This window comes from Procambarus clarkii, chromosome 49 (genome assembly GCF_040958095.1).
Source record: "Procambarus clarkii isolate CNS0578487 chromosome 49, FALCON_Pclarkii_2.0, whole genome shotgun sequence".
Classification (NCBI taxonomy): domain Eukaryota; kingdom Metazoa; phylum Arthropoda; class Malacostraca; order Decapoda; family Cambaridae; genus Procambarus; species Procambarus clarkii.
In genome coordinates, this window is record NC_091198.1 from 7,998,373 (window position 1) to 8,022,968 (window position 24,596).

The 24,596-nt window shown below is 44.9% G+C and overlaps 1 protein-coding gene across 6 annotated transcripts in view; it reads left to right on the plus strand.

Annotated features, from left to right (window-relative positions):
* The window catches only part of LOC123763289 (ras-like protein family member 10B), a 185,129-nt gene that overhangs the window by 48,471 nt on the left and 112,062 nt on the right, over positions 1-24,596 (plus strand). For 3 of the 6 annotated variants that reach the window (XR_011222407.1, XR_011222408.1, XM_045750426.2), the window contains exon 1: positions 18,508-18,720. The exons of the other annotated variants lie outside the window; for them this stretch is intronic. The gene's annotated coding sequence lies outside the window, so the exon portion shown is untranslated. Of the gene's footprint in view, positions 1-18,507; positions 18,721-24,596 lie in introns of those variants that run through there. 6 annotated transcript variants of the gene reach the window in all.

Consider the following 24,596-nt stretch of genomic DNA (forward strand, 5'->3'; position numbering starts at 1 on the left):
CCTCACTGTGGGGTGTCCTCACCAGCCTCACCGTGGGGTGTCCTCACCAGCCTCACTGTGAGGTGTTTCCTGCCTCACTGTGGGGGCATTTGGTCATTGTTTATGTGGACGGCCTACCGTCCAAATGCTATTTAATTTAGCCGCTAAGCCCTTCTGAATGACAAACACTACACGCGACTCACAACTGTTGATGTTCGAACATTTCTCGAACCGTGCTTCGCTAACGACTAGCTGTTCTCAGCAGCCATTATACCGGCAATCGCGCTGCCCATTGGTCCGTCTTTGAGCGGAAACTAGGATCTTGACGGCATCGGGAACAACCTCATACACCCCAAGGACCTTGCCCTTCCCACAGGACTACACAACAACGCCGTAACCCTGTATCGAGGCTACGTGAACACCGTCCAGTGAGGGAGGGAGGTACTCTCCCTGCAGCCGATATGGCTGGAGTGTCGGCTTGTGGGCCGTCCAGGGTGTAGGGTGCAGAACACCCTCCTCAAAATGGACTCCTATGTCAACAGTGTGCTTCCTGATGGGGTCCTGGGAAACACGCCTTTCCTGATTGGTCAGCTCGTTTCATAGAGCCCGAATTTTGGTAAAACACACACACACACACACACACACACACACACACACACACACACACACACACACACACACACACACACACACACACTGCCACAGAAGCATGGCTCTGGCCGTCCTCTTCCCGGGAGATCATGTCCAGTGGGTGACCCATGACAGGGAGGCAAGGGGAGGCCCGGGGTGGCCCCATCACCCATTCCCCCTCACACAGGACACAACAGGTGGGCGTCAGGGCGGTGAGGGGTGAGCGGTCCCCACCCCCCCCCTCACTCTTCCATTCATCACCTGCCTCATAACTGTCGAGGCTGACAGGTCAGAGGTCACATCAGCTGACCCTTACTCTTCACTATGTTGAAGCTTATATATGTTGTACCTAATAGCTTGAGCTTGGCCTTCTATGCAAGACCCGATTGGCATAATAAGCCAGATTTTCCTGAAGTTATATATTTTCTAATTTTCTTCTTGTGAAATGATAACGCTTTTCATTGCATTATATATGCATACATTTATTTAATTTGAGTTAAAACTAACGTTTGAGAATGGAGAATGAGAATCACTTAAGAATGAACCATGTAGGTTCGAAACATTGTGCAATTTTATAATAAGTGTAATACATTCTATAGTAATTCACTTTTTTCTTCACCTTGAAAAACGAACATGACTTTTGGAGAACTCCTCTGGCAACTAAACCCTGATGCAAGAATAATACTTAGAGGGATAGAAGCCCTAAACCAGAAGATAGTAAATACAGAATATGCGGTCATGTTCAATGAGACATGTTTAAAAGAAAACCTGCTGCCAGTACACACCAGTATGTGTATGTGTAATATATATATATATATATATATATATATATATATATATATATATATATATATATATATATATATATATATATATATATATAATCACATATATAATATGTGATACAAAGACGAGTGTTGTACCACTGTGCCAACCAGCCTTCACTAGCATGGCAGTCTTTATGAACTCATTCAAACCCATGCCCAAGTGCATTCCGGATATGTGGTCAACTATTTCATCTATTTCTATTTCTCTATGATTGATATTCCCAGGTATTAGAATCTTAGTCCCTCATTCCCCTTGTCACTGTGGCTATATTTTTTTCATTGTATTTATACAAATATCGTTGCATTTATCATTCTTCCTCCTAGACCTTCTATTGTTTGGTGGGGTGATTTGATTGGGGTAAATTCTAGTGATTTATGGATTGTAAATCACTGCTGCCACTATCTTCTTGTCTCCAACTATTGTTTTACCCAATATGTACTCTTGCTAATCGGTTTTCTCTTGATACTTTTACCTCCGCAAACTCCAGTGAAGTTGTAGTAATAGGACTACCCCCCCCCCCATCCGTCAACCTCCACTCCTGTTCACGCTTTCTTCCCTTATTACTTGATATTCCCGTGGGAAGATTGCATTTCCTATAAACTTGGCAGCCTCATTTCCATTATTGCGATAACATGTGGCTGCTCTTCTGCCACTCGTTCCTGTAACTCTACCCCTTTATTTGTAATTCCATCTGCATTTAGATGTACAAATTCCATCTGTAGATAACTTTAATGCTGTGTGTTTGGAGTGACTCATGATACTGGTTCAATTCCCCGTCCCGCTCCAACGATTTTCGCAGAAATCATTGGAGCTGTTGTGATTTCCTTGTGTTGGAAAAAATGTCACGCTATGGTGATTTCCTTGTGTATTTAACGTTACTGGGCTGCTTTTTTTTCCGTCTCAAGTGATAATGGCTCCTGTTGGTGTGTGTGTGTGTGTGTGTGTGTGTGTGTGTGTGTGTGTGTGTGTGTGTGTGTGTGTGTGTGTGTGTGTGTGTGTGTGTGTGTGTGAGCTAGTGCCTCCTATTTTAGCTCCCGGACCCAGATTCACGAAGCAGTTACGCAAGCACTTACGAACGTATACATCTTTCCTCAATCTTTGACGGCTTTGGTTACATTTATTAAACAGTTTACAAGCATGAAAACTTCCCAATCAACTGTTGTTATTGTTATAAACAGCTTCCTGGTGCTTCGGAGCTCATTAACTGTTTAATAATTGTAAACAAAGCCGCCAAAGATTGAGAAAAGGTGTACAGGTTCGTAAGTGCTTGCGTAACTGCTTCGCGAATCTGCCCTCCCCCCCCCCCCCCCCCGGTCTCTTGCTTTCAGTACTCTCCTTCCCACCGGCGCCCTTTATTCCTCTGGTGTGTCACGCTGGGTCTGGGCCCCTCATCTTCCACCTGGTACACACCATTAAAAACTGTTCTCGGTCCACTGCTCGCCTTTTGCTGTAGCTGTGCGAGCAGCCTGCTCACCAGCCCTGTGCTTCCTGCGGTGTCGTAATGATATACCTTCCACTTATTCTTTGGTCTGGTATATTTTTCAAATAGTGTTTTTGCAGATTTTACCTAAGAAATGCCTTTTATTGTGTTTATACTGTAGTGAATCTGTTGCAAGTATAAATATGGATTTTCTGATACAGTTCAGCCAATTTTTTTTAACATGGGTTCAATCATTTTGTTGACCAGACCACACACTAGAAGGTGAAGGGACGACGACGTTTCGGTCCGTCCTGGACCATTCTCAAGTCGATTATCAAGTCACAATCGACTTGAGAATGATCCAGGACGGACCGAAACGCCGTCGTCCCTTCACCTTCTAGTGTGTGGTCTGGTCAACTTACTTTAGCCACGTTACTGTGACTCATCGCCTTCAATCATTTGTTGTAAAATTTAAAAAAAAAAATAATTGCCTCGGTTATAATTATTTGATGGTTTTCAAATTTATTCTTCTGATCTCGATTGGCAAAGAATTTATAAATCTTTCTCAAAAATGTTAAAATTGATTAGCAACCCGATACACACTTAGTTTATAATAATAACCAGTGAATATATTTTATATTTTATATATATTTTATATTTTATATAATATATATATATATTTTATATATATTTTATATTTTATGTTTTCTCTTAAATATGTGTGCTAATTTCCCCGAGTCTCTTGATGACTAAGAACGTAACTCTCGCTGTTTGAATTCCTTCCAAAGTAGAACAAAAAGTGTTATATCTAAATGTTCTGTTCCCATTCGTATTCCATTATTTTTTAGTGACACTTTGCAGAGAAAGATTTACAAATTAATTACCAATCGAGATTAGTAGAATAAATTTGAAAACCATCAAATAATTATAACCGAGGCAATGTTATTTAATTTTGTTGTAAAAGTATTGTAAATACAATACTTAGTATTGTATTTACAAGTATTGTTTTTGCACAGTTCGTGGCGGGAGAGAGAGGTCGTGTGTCATGTGAAGTCTCTTGCATGGAATATCCGGGGATTTGTAGCGCTTCTTGTTGCCTGGGCTCTAGGATGACCTCTGAATGCCCAGGGATGAGAGATGACCTTTGAATCACAGCCATACGCCAGGGTAATGGGGTCACACACACACACACACACACACACACACACACACACACACACACACACACACACACACACACACACACAAGGATAAAGATATCTTTCATAAACGAGGCAACGAAAGCGGCAATCTTATCCAGGCTTAGCATACTTCTCCATGTAAGAGAATACAAAGATGTTTTTTTCTGCAGAGGGACATGAAGCGGGAGGAGAGAGAGACAGGGCAGTAGAAACACGAAAGAGCCGCAAGCACAGTGAAGGGAATGAGGGAGCCACAGGCTTCAACTTAGTATTTTCAGTAACTTCACAGGGGGAGTGGGAAACCCTCCACCGGGAGGCCAACAACCCCAGAGAGGAGTGTGACACAAGTCATCCACCATACCACCCTACAACAGTCCTCCCATAATCACCACCTACGCCTCCCATTGAGACCCCCCAGTCCATGTCCTCCTTGTTTCCCCTGGGAGCCGGTCGGCCGAGCGGACAGCACACTGGACTTGTGATCCTGTGATCCTGGGTTCGATCCCAGGCGCCGGCGAGAAACAATGGGCAGAGTTTCTTTCACCCTATGCCCCTGTTACCTATCAGTAAAATAGGTACCTGGATGTTAGTCAGTTGTCACGGGCTGCTTCCTGGGGGTGGAGGCCTGGTCGAGGACCGGGCCGCGGGGACACTAAAAGCCCCGAAATCATCTCAAGATAACCATCTCATGCCCTCATATCCATTTCAAAATTCAGAGACAATTCTTAATAACCTTGACTTAACCTAACCTGAAATTATAATATTTGTAGTGATACATCTATATTTTTTCATGAAAGATGTCCATGATTGGGAGTAAGGGTCAAAACTCTATGAAAAACACATACACAAATTTAATTCAGGCTTTATGAAAATCGCAAGGGTCGCTACCAATGCCGATATTTCTTAAAGCATGGCATATTGGCCGACCTCCAACTGGCTTATGACACTTGCATAACCCCCCTCCCCCATGTTTCACATGTGAAAGTCTGGCCTCTAACTTCAGAGAGACACACATTTTATATATATAGATGTTCTTCAAGACATGAATGTCTTCTGTAATTATAGATTAAGTCAATTTTCCTGCAATAGATATAAAGCTAATTGAACAATAGTTCGACACAAGCGATTTACTTCCCTTCTTGAAAATGGGCACCACATTGGCAACCCTCCACGACTCTCTCTCTCTGCTCGACTCTAATGATGGATTAAATATGCAAGAGAAGGGCTCATTACGCTCTTATTTACATTCTTTAAAAACATTGGCAAATACATATAGCCTGGTCCTGGGGAATTACCAGGCTCTAATTTGCCAATTAATTTAATAATTTCCTGGTAACCACAATACCAGTTAATACCTGGTTAATACCAGGTTAGTTAACACCGAGTCAACTTGTTCCTTTCACAACCCAGTTTTCAACTGCAGGTATAATATTAATTCTTCTCTTATAAATACAGAGACGATTCACGTATTGAAAATGCCACTCATTTCTTTGTCTTGAATATTAACCTGACATTTGTCTGGTCTGGCTCATTTCTCACCGGCCACGTCTTCTCCTTCATCTTTGTTCAATATATCTAGAAAAGTAGAATTTATCTCTGCTTGTTCAGTTCTTCTTCACAATTTCTTTTAACTTTTTTTATCTCGTTAAATATTTTTTTACCATTTCAAGGTTGACTTCACCATTCTTAATTCATTTGTAGATAGTCCTTTTTTCCGATAACATTCGTTAGTTCACTGGTTATCCATTTGGATAACATTTAACATTTGGATATCAATTTAATATAACATGAACTCAGGAATTTTTTTCACTGCCACATAATCCACCAGCCCGTCCTCTTGAGTGACCAGAACGGACAAAATATGCCATACTAAAATCCACGACCCCAAGCCACCTCCTGTTTTATTTATTCTTCCAGAATTAAAAGGTCACCCATGACTCAAAGATTGCTAGACCTAGATGCTCTAGATATTTCTACCCCCATATGTATCTTCCTTCTATTCTCTTTGGTGGCCTATAACTGCTATTATTAGGCTAGCATTGTTTTATATTTAATTCTGTCTAAATAGTACCTGTGTTTTGGCTTTGTTTTGATTTCCTCTTTGACTTTATATATATATTACATTTTCTTTGACAACATTTTTCTCCCTTTCCTCTTTTTATTAGTGATAAATAATTGGTATTTCTTTATTTTATATTCAGACAAAAGTTCCCTGTTCACTGTATTCATCTTTGTTTTCATTGAACAATAATATTTGTTGTTTGTGTGAGCACGAGTGTACTCAACTGTGTTACTGTGAGTGTTAACACTCGTGGTGCTTGTGTAGTACACCTTTAGGGTGTTGTGTCCTGCACATTCCTGACCTTTTTACTTTCCTCAAACTTTCTACATTCACTTCACAACTTTAGCTTATATGTTGATGTCCTCTCCCCATAATGTCCCCGTGCTGCTGTGGCTGGTGCTGGTGGTGATGGTGGTGGTGGTGGTGGTGGTGGTGGTGGTGCTGGTGCTGCTGCTTTCACCTCATTCACTTTCACAGCCAGATTTCTACTCTTTTACAGTTTAAGAGTTTTGTTAACTACTTTTTCCAAGGAGTCCACTAAGGCCGCTACTCCGTTCCCAGGTTGGTGCACCCCGCCCGTCCCTGGCCTAAATGAGTTCTTGCCAATATAACAAATCTTAATTACACTATACTACACATTTGTTCATTTGAATCTTATTTGTTCATGAATGAACTAGCTCGCCTCCCAGCCCAGTCTTCCGGGCAGTCATAGATTAATGCAGTGACTCTGACCCCACGTGGTCGTCATATTTATATGTTCAGTTTTGTATGGAGTTAACTTCAACGACATTTTTCGTCTAATCTCTTCCATCTATTGACGTCTCTAGCATTTAGAAAGTTTTTTCTGGTGTTTCTGTAACTCGTTTGTGTCTCTAGTTTCCATTTATCCCCCTCGTTCATAGCTTTAAACAGTGCTACTTTTGTGTAATTTGTCAAGTACCCTTATAATCTTGTATGTTGTGATCATGTTCTCCTATTTCTCCTCTCCAACCAGTGTGATGAGATCCAGTTCCCTCAGTCTTTCCTCGTAGTTGAAGCCCTTCAGCTCAGAAACAAGTCTTGTTGCATATTATCGACCTTTTTCTGGTCCTGACATGTCTTTTTGAGGTAAGTGTGAACCTCAAAACAGTTGGGTGAACAGGGACGAACAGTTAAGGATTGGTCAATCCTCCCCGGCCAGGTCACAGGTAAAAGACTTCCAGGAAGCATTTGTTAAGTTCGTCACATACTTCCTTGTCATTCTTCAGGTGGCCTCGTTCCCTTTTGTGCCAACTGATCACCTGGTCGTTCAGAGCCGTCGGTCTCCGGATGTGGCTATAGAATATAGCCTTTGATGCTGTGTCAGTCTCGGACTGCTCCCAGTCACTCTCTCTCTTAGCTTCTGCGTACTTGTTGCTTCTCCGTTTGTAAACACTGCCACTCCATATTGCATTATAGTCTCTCTATTTCTTCGATCTGCTTTTGTTTCTACTGTTATTGTTTTGACTCTAGGCAAGCCATGGGCTAGTGCTCTCCTTCGCTTCTTAAGCCCTTCGTGGTGGTATGAACCTCTACACAACGTATGCGTGTGTGCGTGTGCGTGTGCGTGTGCGTGTGCGTGTGCGTGTGCGTGTGTGTGTGTGTGTGTGTGTGTGTGTGTGTGTGTCTGTCTGTCTACTTGTATGTGAGTCAGATACGTCGAGGAGGGGCGCTAGAGAAGGTCAAATTCAAGGCCTTCCCCTACAGGTGCCACCTCTCCGCCTCTATTGATCTACGGGGTAACATAAGGTTGACCTCGGCTCCTAGAGACCTCCTGCGCCAGGAAATGAGGTCATTGGGGGGGATGTGTGGTCGTTGCATTAATTAACTCGGTGATTGCACATGGGAGGGGTCGTAGCAATGGTGGGCGTAAGGGACGGCAGGGACAGACAGGGGACGGAGGTAAGGGACGGCAGGGACAGACAGGGGTCGGTGACAGAGATGCTACAGCAAGGGAGGAGGAGGAGGAAGCTAGAGAGGGTGATCGGAATATATATTACAGGGAGAGCTACTACATGTACAGTGTTGGAGTAGTGACACCAGGTGTGTTGTGTGTGTTAGTAACACCAGGTGTGTTGTGCATGTTAGTAACACCAGGTGTGTTGTGTGTGTAACACCAGGTGTGTTGTGCATGTTAGTAACACCAGGTGTGTTGTGTGTGTAACACCAGGTGTGTTGTGCATGTTAGTAACACCAGGTGTGTTGTGTGTGTAACACCAGGTGTGTTGTGCATGTTAGTAACACCAGGTGTGTTGTGTGTGTTAGTAACACCAGGTGTGTTGTGTGTGTTAGTAACACCAGGTGTGTTAGTGTGTGTTAACACCTGGAGCACACACTAAGGAGAGAGGAAGAGCGGGAGCTGCACAACAATGACAAGTCGACCACCACAAAAACTCATATATCTGAACTACTCTGGTCTCATGTTTACAACCTAACAGGGAAAGTTATCTCTATACGACAGTTATCGCAGATGACGTGAAGGTGACACACACAGACTGCATGTCATGGTACTCCAGAGTGCTTCAGAAGAATCGAGCTAAATAATAATAACAGATGGTAGCTTAACTTTAACCCGAGTAAATGCAAGGCAATGAGAGCCGAGCCAGAAGCAGAGACCACAAGCTCAGCGAACATTAAGTACGTTTTGACAAACCTTGACGGGCAAATTGACAAACCTGACAAACTTGACGGTCTTGATATACTGCCTATGAGAGAGAGAGGCAAGTGTTAGATAATGCTAAATCAGTATTGATACGAGACTAGTTCCGGAACGGAGAGACCTGGAATACGAAGACTTCAGGAGACGAATCTCACTAAACTAGAAACAAACAAATAGATGATTACGACACAAAAGATGAGCTGCGTAGCATGAGCACAAGCAAATACACGAGTTGTTGATGACAGCTAAGAGAGGCGGATGGGCCAGGCGGATGTTAGGAAATGTTTATTTAGTCTAAAAGTTGGCAAAACTGATGGCCATACCTTGAGCCACACCTCAGTGTGGACCAGAGGCAGCCACACCCGGCGCTCTCGCCCACAGGTACAAGCACATAAGTACAAATAGGTAAGCACAATTGAGAATGTATAATTAGCCGAGTATACAAACATACCTACATACATACATACATACATACATACATACATACATACATACATACATACATACATACATACATACATACATATATACATATATACATACATACATACATATATACATACAAAGAGTGGTCAAAATAAGACCACTCTTCTTCCTCAAGCTCCTCTAGCCTCCCCCCCTTCCTCTTGATCCTCCCTACCCTCATCTAGGGGCCTCTCCCACAGGCCCCCCAGCCCCCTCCCTCCCTTTAGCTCCCATCAAAGTAAAATAAACGAAGCGTAAGCATGAGAAATAAAAGAAGAGCAGCGGGAATAGAGTTAGAGAGGAGAGATAAGGTGCGATCATGAGAAATACCAAACGTGAGAGTGTAGTGAGGCACGGTGCTCGGGGCGGCAGAGGAGGGGAGGTGTGGGAGAGGAGAGGAGAGGAGAGGAGAGGAGAGGTGGGGGCGGAGGAGGTAAGAGGTAAATGAAGAGAGACGTGTGTGGAGAGAGAAGCAGGTCGTTCCGTATGAGTACAGTTGTTTACCTGTCTCGTCCCTCTTCCTCATCCTGGGAGTTTGGCTTGCTGCCTCCCTCACAGTGGCGGGGGGAGAGGTGAGGGAGGGCTCGGGGGGAGAGGTGAGGGTTAGGGGGGGGGAGAGGAGAGTGCACCACAGGGGAGGGAGTCACCAGGTGGGCAGAGACACAGGTGTCAACTCCATACAGACCTTCCACTAACCTACTAATGCCGTGTTTGTTATGCTTCATACCAAAAATATACATAGGTGTGTGTGTGTGTGTGTGTGTGTGTGTCTGTGTGTATATTCACCTAGTTGTTCTTGCAGGGGTTGAGCTCTGCTCTTTCGGTCCGCCTCTCAACTGTCAATCAATCAACTGTAACTAACTACTAACTAATGTTTTTTCCCACACACACACACACACACACACACACACACACACACACACACACACACACACACACACACAAGTGAGGGAGGGAATAGCTAACCAGGAACCACTGGAAGAGTTTGAGATTACCAGTGGGGAAGTAAGGAAGTGTTTACTAGAGTTGGACGTGACGAAGGCTATAGGCCCAGATGGAATCTCCCCTTGGGTTCTAAAGGAAGGAGCAAGAGAACTGAGCCTACCACTCTCCATAGTGTATAACAAATCACTGGCAACAGGGGAACTGCCAGATACTTGGAAAGCAGCTAACGTAGTCCCGATATACAAGAAAGGGGATAGACAGGAGGCACTGAACTACAGGCCAGTGTCCCTAACCTGCATACCATGCAAGCTGATGGAGAAGATTGTGCGAAAAAAACTAGTGGAGCATCTGGAGCGAAGGAACTTTGTAACACAGCATCAACATGGGTTCAGGGATGGCAGGTCCTGCCTCACAGGGTTACTTGAATTCTACGACCAGGCAACAAAAATAAGGCAAGAAAGAGAAGGGTGGGCAGACTGCATATTTTTGGATTGTCAGAAAGCCTTTGATACAGTGCCACACAAGAGGCTAGTGCGAAAGTTGGAGATGCAGGCTGGAGTGAGAGGGAAGGTACTCCGGTGGATAGAGGAATACCTAAGCAACAGGAGACAACGAGTCTGTGTGAGGGGTGAGGTCTCAGATTGGCGAGACGTCACAAGTGGAGTCCCGCAGGGGTCAGTCCTTGGACCTATACTGTTTCTGGTATATGTAAATGATCTCCCAGAGGGTATAGATTCGTTCCTCTCAATGTTTGCCGACGATGCAAAAATTATGAGGAGGATTGAAACAGAGGATGATAGTAGGAGGCTACAAGATGACCTGGATAGACTGAGTGAATGGTCCAACAAATGGCTGTTGAAGTTCAACCCGAGTAAATGCAAAGTAATGAAACTAGGCAGTGGAAACAGGAGGCCAGGCACAGGATACAGAATAGGAGATGAAGTACTTAATGAAACAGACAGAGAGAAAGATCTAGGAGTTGATATCACACCAAACCTGTCTCCTGAAGCCCACATAAAGAGAATAACGTCTGCGGCATATGCGAGGCTGGCTAACATCAGAACGGCGTTCAGGAACCTGTGTAAGGAATCATTCAGAATCTTGTACACCACATATGTAAGACCAATCCTGGAGTATGCGGCCCCAGCATGGAGCCCGTACCTTGTCAAGCACAAGACGAAGCTGGAAAAAGTCCAAAGGTATGCTACTAGACTAGTCCCAGAACTAAGAGGCATGAGTTATGAGGAAAGGCTGCGGGAAATGCACCTCACGACACTGGAAGACAGAAGAGTAAGGGGGGACATGATCACAACCTACAAAATCCTCAGGGGAATCGACCGGGTAAACAAGGACGAACTTTTCAACACTGGTGGGACGCGAACAAGGGGACACAGGTGGAAGCTGAGTACCCAAATGAGCCACAGAGACGTTAGAAAGAACTTTTTCAGTGTCAGAGTAGTTAGCAAATGGAATGCATTAGGAAGTGATGTGGTGGAGGCTGACTCCATTCACAGTTTCAAATGTAGATATGATAGAGCCCAATAGGCTCAGGAATCTGTACACCAGTTGATTGACGGTTGAGAGGCGGGACCAAAGAGCCAGAGCTCAACCCCCGCAAGCACAATTAGGTGAGTACAATTAGGTGAGTACACACACACACACACACACACACAGGAAGTAGCTCCGTAACAGCTGTCTAACTCCCAGCTACCTATTTACTGCTAGGTAACAGGAGCATCAGGATGAAAGAAACTTTGCCCATTTGTTTCTGCCTGGTCCGGGAAGTGTGTGTAAATACGATTATTAAACCGTGGGATTTAGTTCCGGCTATGGTGGCCTTATCCAAGCATGAATCAGGGTCCCAAGTCCTACCCGAGACTGCTTTTTAATGATCACCACCGCTACTGTTGGGGCCATCTTCCTGTGGGTTTGTGTGTGTGTGTGTGTGTGTGTGTGTGTGTGTGTGTGTGTGTGTGTGTGTGTGTGTGTGTGTGTGTGTGTGTGTGTGTGTGTGTGTGTGTGAGAGAGAGAGAGAGAGAGAGAGAGAGAGAGAGAGAGAGAGAGCAAGCAAGCAAGCAAGCAAGCAAGCAAGGCAGACAGATAAATACATACCTATGTACTCTGGTGTGTAAAGCCAGTCTCCCTCGCTCGATTATGCCATAACAAAAGAGAGACAATGCACCTCCACTTTTCTCGTGGCTTCTTGCAAAAAAAAAAGTCATCATCTTTTGGGTTGGATTCCATTGAGCGCGAGCCCGGGAAGCTCCGGCACAGTTATTCATCACGTGTGTCGCCTCCATTCAAGACAGCAAATGTTGGAATACGCCCAGGCAAGGAGAACTACTGGAGATGAGGGCGGAGGCTGGCAGCCACGATGCTGGGAAGGTGAGAGGAGGGAACGGGGGCATTGGAAAGATGCTGGGAAGAAGTGGTGAGGCTAGATCAGGTGCTGTGAGTGCTGCCTGGTGGGGGAGGGAGAGTGCTGAGGGCGTTGTTGAGAAGTGGGACCTACTGGGAAAGTCTGCGGGTCCTGCTGTGTTGACGCTTGTTGGGGCACTTCTGGAGCAGGGAATGACAGAGGAGGAGGAGGAGGGGCTGCTTCGGTGGCTTGTAAGGGGAAGGGGGGCTGCCTGGGGAGGCTGCCTAGAAGCTGCCTTAGGGAGTAACAAGGGACTGCTAGAGGACTGGCGCGGGGCAGCCAGGAGGCCGCCTGTGGACTGCCTGAGAGGGAGGGGGGGGGGTGCTACTATGGTGTTTTGAGAGAATACCATGGGGGCTGATAGGAGCCTGTCTGGGGACTGCTCTGTGGCTGCCAGGGTGCAGGGTGTCTTTACAACTACTAGGCAAGCTGAAATTATAAATAGCTTACTGGTATGGGGGGCTGTAATGGGATAATCTGCTCTTCATTGTTGTTGGAATTTGGCCGACTCATTATATAGTTCCCAAACCATCGTTGTCTCGTGTAACCCAACCCAACAGTGACCTTATCGAACCCAACTCATCCAAAACATCCAGAGAAGTTAGGAATGGAGACTCTTTGGGTGATACCGCTTTGTGTCCCATGAACCACGAGGATACTGTACCAAGCATGGATGTCTTGTGTTTCCCCCCCCCCCCACAGGTGGAAACTCTGCCTCACACGAAGGTAAAGCAGCGCTGTGACGCACATGGGATCATTACGACAGAACTGCACGCTGCTGGGATTTTGTTGCACACACACACACACACACACACACACACACACACACACACACACACACACACACACACACACACACACATACACATACACATACACATACACACACACACATGACCGTATGCAAAATGGTCTGTTTTGTACATACGTGAGTGCTTACATTTAGTTACTGTTTATAAACGAATAACATTGTCCACAAGGCTATCTGCCTACTCACAAATCTGTATTTCTAGCTGATACGTTTTTGGGTGATAAGTCGTCTTTTTAGATGGATAAGTCACCCTAGTTTATTAGGAGCACCAGCACCATTCCTTATGAACCCTTGTCTTAGTTTGAGAGAGAGAGAGAGAGAGAGAGAGAGAGAGAGATAGAGATAGAGATAGAGATAGAGAGAGAGAGAGCGAGCTAGCTTACTGTTGTTTGGGAATCTGTTGGTAGGGGTGGAAATTGGTGTCAGTGTTACCACTGTGAACGCCATCTAGACAGATGAGGTCAGGATAAAAGTACTGGGGTCCCCCCCTACCTGCGGCTCACACGGGCGGCAGGGACGCCCACCGCGGCCAGCTAAAAACACGGACATTGGAATTGAACAGAAAAACAGAAATGTTGGAGCTACACGTCCTACCACAAATACCATTATCACAAACTTCTGATATTACAAATATTTCTTCATTCTTTTCCAGTATATCTCAGTCAGCTGATGACGGAAAAGATTTTGCCATTTTAATGCTTTTAATTGAGCAGTTGAAGGCAGTCACGACTCCCCCAACCAGTCACGCTAGTCTCTTGAACACTTGGTCACGCCTCCAAACTACTCTCCTACCCTCCCAACCACTGTAAGGCCCCCTCCCCCCTTGGCCTCTGCGTCGCAAGGGAGGTAGACTCTCGTGACCGTCAGGGTGATGGAGCGAGAAGAGTTGTTTCCAATCCAAAAGCTTCTCCAGTTTTGGCGGGAAAGAGGAAAATGCATTACTAGCTCGGCGGCAAATGGTAATTACCACGTGGAGGAAGGGGAAGGGGGGGGGGGAGTCTTTCCCTGCCCCCCTCTCCTCTACCTGCTACACTACAACCACCCTCACCATCACTCCCATCACCATCACCACTTTCACCACCATCATCATCATCATCACCATCCTCTCCAGTTGACACGTCACCAAAAATGGTGTACTAAACTGTGTAGGTTAAACATAAATGTGAATGGGTTTGGGTGGATGTAAATAAACAAATCCACAAAGGCCTTGATCAGGGTTCGAACCTAGGCGTTGGATGTTCCCAGACGCGCTCTAGTCGACTGTACCGCGACATGGTAAAAAAAAAATGGCTCTTGTGGATTTGTTCATTTGAGATATATCACGTTATTGTGATTTCTGTGTAGATATACATAGGTAAGTATTGTTAGGTAAGTTCTACTAGGTAAGTTCTGTTAGGTAAGTTCTGCTAAGTAAGTTCAGGTAAATATTGTTAGGTAAGTACGTTACCCTATATATTAGGTAAGCACTGCTAGGTAAGTACTATTACGTCCAGACTTAACCTTTCAGCCGTACACGTCCTCAACTGACATGAGAAACTGCAGAGGAATATTATATAGTCCAGAACACTGGACGCGTGATCCTGTGGTCCCGGGTTCGATCCCGGGCGCCGGCGAGAAACAATGGGCAGAGTTTCTTTCACCCCTGATGCCCCTGTTACCTAGCAGTAAATTAGGTACCTGGGAGTTAGTCAGCTGTCACGGGACACTAAGCCCCGAAATTATCTCAAGATAACCACATTAGTTCATCCAGCATCTTTATTCTTAGATCCTGTACGTGTAGTTAGAGTTGCATGAGGAAGTCTGTCCCGCGTCTCGCTTCCCGGTGTCCTGTTTAAGTTCTCTGTTCCTTCTGACTGTCGTGTTTACTCTATGCATCTGTCCTTATAAATATTGGCCAAATATTCATGGGGTTTTGGCGGGTGGATGGAATCACTTTTGGGTCTTTGTTTGGAGGACAGGCTGGGAGGACAGGCTGGTTTATGAATGTAAAACGGTTTACACACGACTCACAACTGTTCACGTTCGAACACTTCCGGAACAAGTGCTTCACTGACGACTTTTGCTCGAACCACAACGCTGTAAATGCTTCACTCACGTTCTACAAATACAAATAATCGTCAACAGAACCTAAACACCTAACCTATGTATGCAAAATATGTTAATATATTATCATATTAATTTATATTTGAAAAAACTCCCGTTTTGAATGAACAGCATGTTAAAATTTATGAATGCGTCTGTGGGGTCGACCGCTGGATGGAATGGACTTGAGTCGAGGACGGGTTGGCGTCTTGTGGGGCGGCGGCCGCAGGTCATACGAGCCTGGCCTGGGGACAGGTTGTTCCCGTGTTAGACTAAGGTTGCCAGATTAAGCTACAAGTAGCGAATTGGGCTACTTTTGAGAAACCCGCGCTCCCATATTTTTAATTTCGCTACTTGCGACTTTTTGGGCTAGTTTAAAAGCAAGTTGGGCTACTTAGGGCTATTAATATTAAAAAACTCAATGATGATTATTTATGCTTTAATAATATAATGTGTACAAATCACAGCCGCGTCCAACAGCCTGACTTACCTGGTTGATACCTGGTTGATGGGGTTCTGGGAGTTCTTCTACTCCCCAAGCTCGGCCCGAGGCCAGGCTCGACTTGTGAGAGTTTGGTCCACCAGGCTGTTGCTTGGAGCGGCCCGCAGGCCCACATACCCACCACAGCCCGGTTGGTCCGGCACTCCTTGGAGGAATAAATCTAGTTTCCTCTTGAAGATGTCCACGGTTGTTCCGGCAATATTTCTTATGCTTGCTGGGAGGACGTTGAACAACCGCGGACCTCTGATGTTTATACAGTGTTCTCTGATTGTGCCTATGGCACCTCTGCTCTTCACTGGTTCTATTCTACATTTTCTTCCATATCGTTTACTCCAGTACGTTGTTATTTTACTGTGTAGATTTGGTACTTGGCCCTCCAGTATCTTCCAGGTGTATATTATTTGATATCTCTCTCGTCTTTCTCGTCTCGTCGTCTCTCATCTAGTCTGACTGACTAGACCACTTACCCCAGGAGGCCTGGTCCCAGACCGGCCCCCTGGGGACATTGATCCTATTGAAATAAGTTTATTGAGGTACAATACACACAAAGGGATGAGGTAGCTCAAGCTATTCTCACCCCATTCAGTACAACGTGTTAATATATACATAGACACACATCACAAATAAACATATTGCCAAACATTCTGAGAGGTAAACATATACATTTCCTCCTTCACAAGTAGTATGTTATCAGACGTACACACAAATACTTTTATGACCTAGGTATACTGTATAGACAATTTGCAAGAGACATGCAGATAATTCAACAAAATATTACAATCTTGGTGCAAAATTCTTATATCTCTCAAGAATATCATCAACCTTTCCGTTGTGACACATCCAGGCTATTTGTTCAGGAACAGTCCTTATCTCAGTGTTTCTATATACATTAATCAACGGACAATCAAGAACATAATGGGCCAGGGTGTGAGACCTTAACATACCACATAGTTTACACCTCGTGTCATTATCATGAACATCTATCCCACATTGATCCTAGGAACCTTCGGAAGAAAAAGTAACCGCAAGGCAAGGTAATCCTCCCCAGGGGCAATAGATTTCCCAACCTTAATTGTCATTAATACTTCATCCCAAAAGCTACACCTGGTTAAAGAGATCTTCATGAAGGGAAGAAAGTTATCTAGAAATTTCCAGATTGATAAATGATGGGAAAGATCCCCTACAGTTAATACCTTTGTCAGGAAGACGATGGTTGGCAAGGAGCGGTAGTGTAAAGCGGCTGTTAGATCAGTGGGAGTCTTTAACACCTCATTACCAAATAGCTTTTTTCCTCTTGTGATAAATATGTTGCAAGGCAACTATTTTCAATGTACTCTGATCCCTCCAATAAGCTATATTTCACATGTCTCAAACCAATCCTAAATGGTTTTGAAAGGATGAATTTACTTTATCAAAAAGATGAAGCGGATCAGTATAGCCTTCACACTGTCTTAGAAAATTTCACTCTTGGAATACTCAGAAGAATCGTGCATCCTCATCATGTAAAGCTTCATGTTAATTTGGACTACAATTTCATATATCTGCCCCTGGAGAAAGTTGACTTTAGTGCGAATTTTCAACACTTCGGGCCACTAACAGTCAAAACAATTTTATAACCCAGGAAAAGTTTCAAAATATTAAAGAAAGATGCGATATTTTTTTAGTGAAAGCTTGCAAAAACCTTCTTTCTCGTATTCTTAGTAATGTTGAAACTTTAAAAAAGGTGAAAAATCTGTTACCAATCATATGCCTTAGCTACACAAAGCCACCATTTTCAGAACTTCCATTAGTATTAGCTGACCAATCTAAACTTAGTGAAATTGAAAGTCAGTGGCGCCTACTGTTAACCATTGACTGGTCCAACATTTGTGAGGGACAAATTCCAACATCTGAATCGTCATTTTAGACCAATACAATAACTGTCAAGAACGCTGCTGGCGATCCCATACTGATTGACCTCGCCCAGTTTGCCTTGCAAATATACAGCTTGCAAATCAGTAATGCCCTGGTTGAACGGGTATTTTCGAGAGTAACGTCTGTGAAAACTAAACTGAGAAATCGAATGGGACTTAAGCTTTTGACATCAATCTTGAGAATCAAAACATATCTTGAAGAAAATGTAACTTATTGCTCGTCATTTGAACCACTCATGTCAATGCTTAAGTATGAGTCTGCAATATACAAGTACGAGGTTGTGGATGCAGATCAAGATCTTTGTAATCTTCAACTGTAAAGACGTGGAAGGACTCCACACCCATTAGGCTTCAAACAGTAAATATTGATAAGTTATCCTATTATCATATTGATTAAATATATATATGCAGAGATAATATTAACAAAACAATTAAAATCGTTTTATGTACTCTATGTATCATAATATATTACTTTGAAATCCGTATTAGTCACTAAACAAAAAATTGGGCTATTCTTATTACAAATTCGCTACTTTTAGACCGTCAGCTCGCTACTTTCAGCAATTTGGATCTGGCAACCCTGTGTTAGACAGTCAGTGTGTGTCCAGTGATGTGAGTGTCCGCACGCCTTGTCCACGGGCTCCTGGAGACTGGCCACAAGGAGCTGGCTGTGTGTTGGTGTATAGCGATGACTAAGAGGGAGCACGAGTGGAACTGTTGGTCCTGTATCACAGAGCAGGAACTACCTCCACACACCAACTAGTCATGCAACAACAGCTCGGCAGCTGCAGCAGCAAATATTGCAGGTGACACAATATTGTTGGCGTGTTTGATGTCCGGTGCTCAGTTGCCTATCCAGCCAGTGTGGCCTGAATACCAAGAGTGATTTCTCTATACAGTTAAAGGAGAGGATTGTATGATATCCTCACAGACGAGGAGTCACAATAACGTGCCTGAAATATGTTGACCAGACCACACACTAGAAAGTGAAGGGACGACGACGTTTCGGTTCGTCCTGGACCATTCTCAAGTCGCTGGTGACGAGAAAACAAATAGGCACAGTTTCTTTCACCCTGATGACCCTATTAGTTAGCAATAAATAAGGTACCTGGGAGTTAGACAGCTGCTACGGGCTGCTTCCTGCGGATGTCCCCCCTCCGGGCTGGGGATGTGTTGATTGACAGTTGAGAGGCGGGCCCAAAGAGCCAGAGCTCAACCACCGCTAGCATAACTAGGTGAATATACAAACCGCTCGCATGAACGACCATTGCCCCCCCCCCCTCTGAATGCCAGTGAGAAGAGCCCATATTTTATGCAGACTAATTCAGTTTTTAAACGAATATTTTTCCTCCTGCTCTTTAATCATTCCGCTGGCAGTATAAATTGTCGAAGGGAAACAATTTATTTTGCACGTCAGCTAATTTATATTCCAAAAATAATTCTCGGAATAAATATTATTCTTATAAAAATCACATTCAACTGAGAATCATATTCTTCCAAAAATAATTCTTATGCCAAGAATAGTTCGTAATATTCTCAATCATTTATATTAAAATCATATCCCCAAAAATAATATGAGTTGTATAATAGTAATTCCAAACGTGCCAAAAATAGCTCAAATTATATATGAAAATAATTCACAGTCTACGCAAAAAATGATTCAAATGAACGCGATTAAAATATCGAATTTGTCATTAAGCGAAAGTAAAACGGACCCCAGGAGTTAAACTCTCGGTCCTAAGATCGGGGGGGACACTTTTGGGAGGGTTTCCCATTGTCAAGAATCTTATTTGGCGTAGTGAGGTTTCTCCCCCTGTGAGAGCGAGGTTTTTCAGTGAGGTTTCTCCCCCTGTGGGAGCGAGGTTTTCAGTGAGGTTTCTCCCTGTGGGAGCGAGGTTTTCAGTGAGGTTTTTCCCTGAGGGCCACGATACCCTGCACGGTATAGGTGGCCCCCAACAGTTGCTAAACTCCCTGTGCCCGTGAAACTGAGGTGTGGGTAGAGGGGTGGAGTTAAGGCGGCCAGGAGATGCTCGGCCGGCCAATGCCCTGCAGTCACTATACACCCAGACCCACACACCTTTCCCGCATGTGACCATTGACGCCAAAAACTCTCGTTTCCTCTACCAGCGGGAGGTGGCCCCATAGTAGGACAGTCCTCTGGTGGCGAGAACCAAGCACTATGATAGCACCAAGGACTAAACACCCAGGACGACTAATAATCCCCCCCCTCAAAAAGGATGGTTTACCAAAACAGGAGAAAAGACCTCCTCCTCTACCACTGGCGGACCAGGAGTCATAAGTGAGCCTACCAAAAGAAACTACGGAAGCCGATCTAGAATTTCATTCACAGTCATTTTAAGGTTAAACTGATGGGAAGACTGTACACCTGATGACACAAGGAAAGGTTATATTATGAGTGGTCTTATATCTGTGAAACAATGCATAGCCATAGGAGACATTTGACGGATTTGTTCCAACTGTAGGTTATACATGTGAATGACATATAATTCATATATAAAACGCGGGGGCCAGCGTGGTTCCCTCCAATGTTTTTTTACGACGCCTCCATAATTCAACCAGAGGTGGAATCCCCTATTGATAATAAGTTTACACATACATACTTTTACACACTTGGTTTAGAGAACTTCTGGAAGGTCACGAGCCCAGCAACGACCTTGGCAGCTTGTGGAAGGTCACGGACCCAGCAACGACCCTGGCAGTCGACTTGAGAATGGTCCAGGACGGACCGAAACGTCGTCGTCCCTTCACCTTCTAGTGTGTGGTCTGGTCAAAGACCGTGGTAGCTTCTGGAAGGTCACGAACCCAGCAACGACCGTGGCAGCCTCTGGAAGGTCACGGACCCAGCAACGACCGTGGCAGCCTCTGGAAGGTCACGGACCCAGCAACGACCGTGGCAGCCTCTGGAAGGTCACGGACCCAGCAACGACCGTGGCAGCCTCTGGAAGGTCACGGACCCAGCAACGACCGTGGCAGCCTCTGGAAGGTCACGGACCCAGCAGCGACCGTGGCAGCCTCTGGAAGGTCACGGACCCAGCAGCGACCGTGGCAGCCTCTGGAAGGTCACGGACCCAGCAGCGACCGTGGCAGCCTCTGGAAGGTCACGGACCCAGCAGCGACCGTGGCAGCCTCTGGAAGGTCACGGACCCAGCAGCGACCGTGGCAGCCTCTGGAAGGTCACGGACCCTGCAGCGACCGTGGCAGCCTCTGGAAGGTCACGGACCCTGCAGCGACCGTGGCAGCCTCTGGAAGGTCACGGACCCTGCAGCGACCGTGGCAGCCTCTGGAAGGTCACGGACCCTGCAGCGACCGTGGCAGCCTCTGGAAGGTCACGGACCCTGCAGCGACCGTGGCAGCCTCTGGAAGGTCACGGACCCAGTTAATCCAACAGTGTCCATTCGCTCGCTCTGAGCCCTTAATATTTAATATTTCCGGCGTGAACATTTCTGGGTTTTCGCTAAACGGCTGCACTCCTGCTTTCCCGCGCTCGCTCACAAATTCTCCTGGATGCCTTCCAGTTTCCAGGGAGAGTCAAGGAGGAGGCTAATGAAGCACGCCACTTTCCCGCGCTCGCATAGAACCCTTGAAAATTTATATTCGCGTTAGAGGAAAAATTATCACCGTCAATAACTTTGATAATTTTTACTTCTTAACCGCACCTATGCTATAAGAGTTACACCTAAGAATAGATTTCACAAGTGTGTGGAATCCTTATCAGTGTTGTCAACTGTAAACTTTGGTTTACAGTTTAGATAATACAGCCAACATTATCGGAAATGTTTCCTCTGATTAACGTGATCATTCATGTAATTGCTGACGTCTGTAACATGATGTAGGGGACCATGTTGGGTGACAATGTAAACATACACATGCAGGCGTATAAGGAGCGTCCCTCCCACGCTGGCGTATAGGGAGTGTCCCTCCTACACTGGCGTACGGGTAGCCGCGGGCTCACCCTCCTGAACACAATAGGAGCCACCAAACAAAGAAACCATCTTAAGTTCACAGCTCTGCCCTGATTTTAATCTCGGCTGCTAATTTATGGTTACGATTTATCGCACTTTATCGTTGGCATCTCGGAAATAAGTTCGGGCGAGGACTCTGGGGGCTTCACAGTTAAAACAACAAAAAATGAAATATATGTATAATTAGGTATCTAAAATTTCCTCTGTATATTTTCCGACTTGGCTCGATAAAAAATATTGTGCTAATTACTGGAGCATCCAATATTAATATGTGGCTTTTCTTCTTCAGGTATGTGGCTCATATGACATCATTACGTCACGCTGGAGGTAGGGACGTCGCACTTATATATTCAGCAACTCATCATCATTGTTATAACTCAAGTATAACGAGGCCAGTAGGCGGGGTGTGACTAGCTCTGGTAGTGACTGATGATAGGTAGGAACGCTAGCCCATTCCGGCTCTCGTCATCACACCATATATCATTATATATATAATATTTCAGGTTTGGGGGTTCAGGCCTTGTCTGCATACTCAAGGCCAGATCTCATGTCTGTTGTTTTGAACATTTTGAATGCTGTTTTTTTCGAAATTTTTTAATGATATTCGAATATTTTGAAAATCTGTGTGTACTCTAATTATTCTTGCTATAGTTACCTATGGTTTCCATTCATCTCTTGTCCAGAACAATTTACCTCTGATAAGTTATATGGCATCTCATCTTTACGGTTCCTTGGGCCTCCTCTCTTCTGACTCTATAATCTCTATAAACATCATGTTTTGTCATTGTTAAAATCCAGTACCTATTATTTGTACCATCTCTCGAGTATGTATAGATCCTCGTTTATTATCTTTCAGTTCTTCTATGATCTGATCTCTGCCATCCGCTTTGTATATTGAGAAACCTTTAGATATGCTGATATATTTCCGGAATACGAAGAGTCTTGACACATTGTTGGATGAGCATCCTGGTGACGTCTCTCACACTCTGGTGACATCTCATACAATCTGGTGACGTCTCTCACTCTGGTGACGTCTCCCCACACTCTGGTGACGTCTCCCACACTCTGGTGACGTCTCCCCACACTCTGGTGACGTCTCCCACACTCTGGTGACGTCTCCCACACTCTGGTGACGTCTCCCCACACTCTGGTGACGTCTCCCACACTCTGGTGACGTCTCCCCACACTCTGGTGACGTCTCCCACACTCTGGTGACGTCTCCCACACTCTGGTGACATCTCATACAATCTGGTGACGTCTCTCACACTCTGGTGACATCTCATACAATCTGGTGACGTCTCTCACTCTGGTGACGTCTCCCACACTCTGGTGACGTCTCCCACACTCTGGTGACGTCTCCCACACTCTGGTGACGTCTCCCACACTCTGGTGTCGTCTCCCCACACTATGGTGTCTACGTGCTGTGGTTTGCATGCTTCCTGTCTACTCCAGACTACATGGCGGGGCCCCATATTGCCCACACTACACCACAGAGCACTACATTACACCACGCCTCACCATACCACAACAGTCATTGGTGCTTCACACCACAAAACTCCAGATCACCCCACTGATGAACAATTTACACCACTCCATCACCACACTACTTACTACAACACAGCGCATCACTATATCACTTAACACTACACCACACGACGCTACACAGCACTCTTAACTCGTCTTAAAATTTCACACCATACTCGGTACAAGGCCATACCATGAGCACCACATAACCGTCACTATACCCTGGTCTGAAGAGGGACTTTACTGTCTGGGGGAGGTGCAGGTGATTGGTGGGGGATGGCTGAGGGATTGGTTGGTGGGAGGCTTCAGTTAGAATCCTCCCTGGGGACGCTGGCCTGCTGGTGGGGGGATTCCCACTCCCCTCTGAGGTTCCTGGAGACACTGAGCCGAGTCCTGGAGCTGGACCAAAACATGGACTTGCCATCTTCGTAGAACAGCACAATTTCCATCCTTAATTACTGCACTACGCTGGCCAACTAATTGATTTGCTTACAAAACTGTTTGTCAGAGGCTCATTACCCACGGACAAACACTAAATGAGCTGTCTCTTGTAAAGTTCCGCTTTCCAATTAGCCGGTCTTTTCATCCAGTTGTATAACATTCTTCATCAACATTACAGGTAAACAATGGACTCAAAAAACTAATGAATTTTGTTATATCTGACAAACGAATTATTTGTTTGACTGGTAGCTACAAAAGAGAATAAATGTTTCAGACATTCAACTCAAAGAGAACAAATACACGTGTCCCTCGTTTAATACACGTGTCCGTCGTTTAATACACGTGTCCGTCGTTTAATACACGTGTCCGTCGTTTAATCCCAAAAGAACTAAACACTACCATTGCCTTCCATGCAGGTAAACGAGAACGGTCGTCTCAAAGGCAGACCCCAAGACCCGCGTACAACGAGTTTTTCCCCAATAATTCCTGGGTAAAATGATTATCAGACTTGTGTTACATTCAATCCCTAAAGCAAACTGAATAAAATTCTTGTTTCCCATTCAATATGAAAAGAAGTTAATGCAAAATCAGACTCAAGTGATCTGAATACTTCACTTGTTTCCCATTCATGCACAAGATAGGTTAAAAAGGAGACTCCTCTCTTAATCACAAAACTGTACCCAGTAAGAGTCTGGAATCAGCAGCAAGAGAAGTGACTATAACATTTGGCCTCC